Below are 6,845 nucleotides of genomic sequence, written 5' to 3'. Positions count from 1 at the left end.
CACACGGCTGCGTGGGTGGATGAAAGGTCAAAAAAGAGAAAAATATTAAAGTGATGAGTTAAATGGCTAAAAATTATATAATAACATTTAATTAATAAGAAAAAACACGTAGCGAATTTCTCCCCCAGCTATGTTGGGGCGAATGTGGGTGCCCCCCCCCCCCCCAGAAGTGAATATCGATTGTTAAAATTTAAAAAAAAAAGATCACTTTCGTGGGGTTGGGGATGGGGAACTTTACAGGGTATTTGTTTCATTATTTTGATTTCCAAAAAATCTCTCCCCCCCCCCCCCCGCAGTAACTATGGGTCAATTTGTCAAAAAAAAAAAGTTTTTTGTTTCTCTTTATTTGGTCCGAGTCGAGTACTATTCGAACTTTCCCATGACCTCTTAAATTGTAAAAAACAATTGCAATTATTTATTCGGGAAAAAAACACGTAGAAAATCCCCGCCCCCCAGCTATGTTAGGGCGAACTTGTTGCCCCCCAGGAGTGAATTATAGATTGATTAAATAAAAAAAAAGATTACTTTCGTAGAGAGGGGGGATTTTCTCAGAGTTTACATTTGATTGTAGCAGGAAAAAAAATCCCCCCCCCCCAAAAAATGTTTTTAATTTAAATTAGAAATTTTGAAATATTTTTCAAAATGAAAGGAAGCAATTCAGCGTCCGTACATCTGCTTCTACCATTGTGTGCTCAGTATGAAAAGAAGGTAGGAGAAAGTATACGCCTGTGATGATTTCTTCTTGCTGTTTCGAGGGCAGTTTCGTCAGTGATCAACTGTAGCCAACACAGTGAAGTCGTTATAGCTGTTGGTTTTTCTTTTCGGAGCGCGCTGTACCGCATCCTTAAACTGAAAACGTAAAAAAATCCTTTTTTCAAAATCCTTTTTATATTTTGATGTTTTTATATTATGAGTGTTTTAAAGGGTAATTTTAAGTGTAGCCAGCCACCAGATAAAAGATAATGTTTTGACAGAAACTTTATTTGAAGGAATAAAAGTTTCAAAGATTCGAAAACACTGAAAACTGAAATTCCGTGATTTAGGTTTTTCCGAGTTCTTAACGGAAGCAGATTTATATCATCGAGATTGCAGGAACATTTTTATCAAACTAGATAGGCACTATCACAACCAATATGCTGAAGGTAAATAAATCTATATGAATTTCCAAATTATTATTTTAAATATTCATTTAACGCATCGGATTAACGCATTAACATTTACAAGTAAAAAAAATCGTTATTGCAATTTTAACATAAAATCACTTTTGTTTGTGAAATAAACTCATAATTACTGGGGTAGGGGGAGATTTTTTTTTTTTTTTTTTTGCAATTAAAACAATTAAATGTATACTCTGTAAAATTCCCTCACGACAGTTATTTGTTTTTAATTTAATCAATCGATAGTTCACCCCTGGGGGGCACCACATTGTAAAACCGCGCACCGCGTAGCAACCCGCCCCCACAAATAGATGGGGGGGATTTGCTACGAGTTTTTTTAACGAATAAACATTCAAACTTTGTTTTTTGCAATTTAAGCGGTCAGGCTAAAGTGCGAATAGTACTCGACTCGGACCAAATAAAGAGGAACAAAAAAAAATTTTTTTTTTTTTTTTGACAAATTGATCCATAGTTACTGAAGGGGGAGGGGGGTGGGAGATTTTTTTTTTTTTTTTTTGCAATTGAAACAATTAAATGCATGCTCTGTAAAATTCCCTCCACGAAAGTGATCATTTATTTTTAATTTAATCAATCGATAATTCACCCCTGCGGGGGGGGGGGCACCACGTTGTAAAACCGCGCACCGTGTAGCAACCCCCTCCATAGGTGTGGAGGGGGGATTGCTACGAGTTTTTTTTTTTTTTTTTTTTTTTTTTATCGAATAAACGTTCAAACTTTTTTTTTTTTTTTTTTTTTTTGCAATTTAAACAGCCATGCGTAAGTTCGAATAATACTCGACGTGGGCCAAATAAAGAGGAACAAAAACATTTTTTTTTGACAAATTGACCCATAGTTACTGGGGGGGGGGGATTTTTTTTTTTGGCAATCAAAATAATGAAACTAATATCCTGTAAAATTCCCCCCCACGAAAGTGATCATTTTTTAAAAAGTTTTATAATCGATACTTTACCCCTGGGGGCCACCACGTTCGCCCCAACATAGCTGGGGGAGAAATTCGCTACGTGTTTTTTCTTATTAATTTAATGTTATTATATAATTTTTAGCCATTTAACTCATCACTTTAATTTTTTTTTTTTTTTTTTTGACCTTTCATCCACCCACGCAGCCGTGTGACCCAAAATTAGTGGGGGCGATTCGAGCCAAAGTTTTTAATTGCATTTTTTTATTATTTTAACCGGTCACAAGCCATAAAAGAGATAAATCGCGTTTTGGGGGCTCAGCTCTTGGTCTAAAAAGAAAAACAGCTTTAATATGTCATGCTTGAAAACGCTTGACCCGGAAATGCGGAGCAAGATAAATTTTTTGCGGGGCTGCGGAGTCCAGCTATTTTTGCGGAGCAACTCCGCAAGATGCGGAGCAAATGGCAACCCTGCATCAAAGCATTAAAAATTTTCACGGAAAGCTATAAAAAAATAATAACAATAAAATAAAATAATTTGCTTAGTGAAGTTTTATAAAATAAACCAAGTGGTCAACTTACAAAGGGTTTTTTACAATGCTCCAAACCAAATTTGGTGTATATTAGTGGTTAAGATAGACAGGTGGTCAAGAAAGAGAGGTGGTCAAATTACAGAGGTTTTCCTTCATTATATAAGACAGGACTAATTCCGTTCCCGACAAAAGCGGTCCACATAGACAGGTGGTCAACATTCCAGGTTTTACTGTATTTTGATATTTTCGAAATTTATTTTTTAAAATACAGTATTTTGTGTAAAATTTATATTAATCTTAGTAATATTATTCATTTATTATTAAAAACAACCAAAAAGTTATGTACTATATTTTTATGATGTATTAATACATCATTAATATAACAAAGTAATATAATATTCCTTTTTTTATTTAATACTAGTGGTACCCGCACGGCTTCGCCCGTAATAGCAAATTAAAAGGTCTTTTGGTTCGCCTGTATATTTACAAATGATGTGTAGTGAATTTTCTCGCCAATTGGCTTGTGCCCACGTTAAGGTTCCACGTTATGATAATTTCGTGTCTCGCCAATTGGCTTGTGCCCATGTTACGGTTCCACGTTATGATAATTTCGTAATTTATTCGTCCATCTTATGATATTTTTTTCTTAAAATTGGAATAGAAAAAGAACAAAATCGAATTTTCGAAAAATCGCTTCGAGGTGCACACCCCCATGCTACATACTAACTTTGTGCCAAATTTCATGAAAATCGGCCGAACAATTTAGGCGCTATGCGCGTCACAGACATCCAGACATCCTACAGACATCCAGACATCCTCCGGACAGAGAGACTTTCTGCTTTATTATTAGTTACGGTTCCACGTTATGATAATTTCGTAATTTATTCGTCCATCTTATGATATTTTTTTCTTAAAATTGGAATAGAAAAAGAACAAAATCGAATTTTCGAAAAATCGCTTCGAGGTGCACACCCCCATGCTACATACTAACTTTGTGCCAAATTTCATGAAAATCGGCAGAACGGTCTAGGCGCTATGCGCGTCACAGACATCCTACAGACATCCTACAAATATCCTACAGACATCCAGACATCCTCCGGACAGAGACACTTTCAGCTTTATTATTAGTAAAGATTCATAAAATTATTAATAATTTAATAGTTTTAATTGATGTTGAAAGTGCCTGGTTAAATATTAAACATTGGTCAGAAAAAAGTCTTTTGACTGCACCGACAAATGCATATTTTTTATTTCTGAATCATATAACTGTAAAAGTAGCTAACAGAAGAAAAAAATAGTAAAACAGCTAATGTTAAATTAGCACTATTAAAATTGATAAAAATGTTAAATGAAATATTACATAAATAATGAAAGAGACCTTAATTTTAAGTCTACATAGTGTAGTAAAAATATAAGAAAATAAAGAATGATTTAAGGATACAATTACAATTTTGAAGACTTTAGTTTGCGTTGCTTGAAAATATCAAAATATCGGATATTTTCGAACCCTGTCTACAAATGATATCAGGCTTTGAGGGGGGGGGGGTGTTCGTGTAATTATGACAGTTTGTGACAAGGGGATGGGGGGAATAATAAGAAGCGTGGCATAGCGTATGTTTTCTACGTAAGAGTATGAAAAATATCGTTGCATGTGACAAAAGGGAGAAGAGGGAGGTGGTTAAGTGAAGTGTGACATTTTGCGACAGGGGAGGAGTGGTGGTGAAATTGTTGGAGAAAGTGTGATACACACACACACACACATATATATATATATATATATATATACACTACTGGCCATTAAAATTGCTACACCAGGAGGAAATGCAGAAAACAAAGTGATATTTATTGGACACATATATTATGTTAGAAATAAAAAATAATTAAATTTTCAAGAAATTTGGGTGAATAGATCCCGCGAAATCAGTACCCAGAACTACCACCTCTGGCAGCAATAACAGCGCTTATACGCCTGGGCATTGAGTCATACAGAGATTGGATGGCATGTACAGGTACAGACACCCATGCAGCTTCAAAACGATGCCACAGTTCATCGACCGTAGTGGCTGGCGTTAGCTGATGAGCCAGTTTTTCAGCGACCATTGACCAGACGTTTTCCATTGGTGAGAGATCTGGAGAACGTGCTGGCCAGGGTATCAGTCGAACATTTTCCGTACCAAGGAAAGTCTGCACATTCCCGGCCAGATGCGGTCGTGCATTATCCTGCTGAAACAAAGTTTCGCAGGGCTCGAATAAAGGGTAGTGCCACGGGTCGTTACACATCAGAAATGTAACGCCGACTGTTCATAGTGCCGTCAATGCGAACAGAGGGTGACGGAGATGTGTATCCAATGGCACCCCATACCATCACGCCAGGGGATGGGCCAGTATGACGATGGCGAAAGCACGCTGTCAGTGTGCGTTCACCACGATGTCGCCTAACACGAATGCGACCAGCATGATATTGTAAACATAACCTAGATTCATCAAAAAAAATGACGTCTCGCCATTGGTACACCAAGGTTCGTCGCTGATCACACCATCGAAGGCGTTCCTGTCTGTGATGCAGCGTCAATGGTAGCAGCAGCCATGGTCTTCGAGGTGACAGTCCATGCTGCTGTAAACGTCGCCGAACTGTTCGTGCAGACACTTGTGGTCTCGCAAATGATCCCATTTCTTGACTCAAAGCTCGTGACGTGGCTGTACGATCCATGAAGGGCATGCGGATAACATGCCTGTCCTCTCGGCTGCTAGTGATTACTGGCCGTTGAGAACCAGCACGATGATCTGTATTACCATCCTGAACCCATCGATTCCATATTTTGCTAACTATCATCGGATCTCGACCGACGGCGAGCAGCAGTACTGCGATAGGAAAAACCGCAAACCCGGTAGGCTACAATTCGACCTCTATCAAAGGCAGAAACGTGCTGGTACGCATTTTTCCTTCTTACACGAGGCATCACAACAATTTTCCAACACGCAGCAACGTTCAAACTGAATTAGCACGTGGGAAAATGTCTGTACAATTTCCTTATTTAAACACATTGTAGGTGTCGCTGCGGGCGCGTGCGCTGTCTAAATGCGCTGAAAAGCTAATCATTTGCATATCACATCATCTTCTTCCTGTCGTTTAAATTTCATGTCTGTACTATGTCGCCTTCTTGGTGTAGCAATTTTAATGGCCAGTAGTGTATATATATATACAGCCAATATTGAATATTACTCTTTGCATTTTACGACTATAAAAATGTAGTTCTTTTTTTTTTTCCTTTTGGCGATGTCTAGTGGATTAGATGTTTTTGTACTTGTTATTATTTATGAACGTTTTTAGAACATTATTTAATTTAAAATGCTTAGATACGGTAATTATGAAAGAGATTACTTATTAAATCATATCTAACTTGGGAATTTCTTTATACCAAGTATGTTCAACTGAATTCATTGTGTTTTTCATTTTCATTCTGTCTGCTCAAAGATTTTTTTTATTGAGTATTTTATTAAATACATTCTATAATCATCTCTTTGTCATTTTGTTGTTTTCCTGATAAAATATACAAAGAATGTATCCCTTGGTCTTACTCCCTGGAAAAATTTGAAATAACGCGCCTGCTTATAACCGATATGTCAATTTTGCGATAGCAGTTAGAAAAACTAATAAAAAGTTACAATCAACTAATAACGTAATAAGATCACAAACAGTAATGAAATTGCAGATGCGTGTTTCAAATTACAAAGAAGTTGAAAAGGGGTTTGCTGTAACCCCGAAACACAAATCAAAACTTTTTCAAATGTGTACATAAATTTTATTGCTTAATTTACTTTCACCATTACTCTTTTTCACTTCTTTTCGGAGAGAAAGTCACAGTTATTGTTTTTTATTATTTTTTAATTTAACAATATTTTTCTTCGTAAAAGAAATCGAATGCAACGAATTTTAAAATTTATTGACAAATACAATTATGCAAGTCTCTAAAAACCAAGGTGCAACTAAACTGGCAAAATTAAAACTTATTGTTATTGTAGAAAATTCGAATGATTGGAAAATTTGAAATAACAATATCTCTTAGAAGGTCCACATAAAAGCATATTTAAATTTATTAATTTAATAACTTATTAATTTACATTTTGAAAATCTGCATTTAGCTTACTTTAATGGATTTTTCTCCTAAGGAAAAAAAAACAATTAAAAGATGGAATAAAAGCTCAATATCTCATAAAAATGAAGTCAAAAAATAA

The sequence above is a fragment of the Uloborus diversus genome, chromosome 6 (assembly GCF_026930045.1).
Source record: "Uloborus diversus isolate 005 chromosome 6, Udiv.v.3.1, whole genome shotgun sequence".
Classification (NCBI taxonomy): Eukaryota; Metazoa; Arthropoda; class Arachnida; order Araneae; family Uloboridae; genus Uloborus; species Uloborus diversus.
This window is presented reverse-complemented; position numbering follows the sequence as displayed.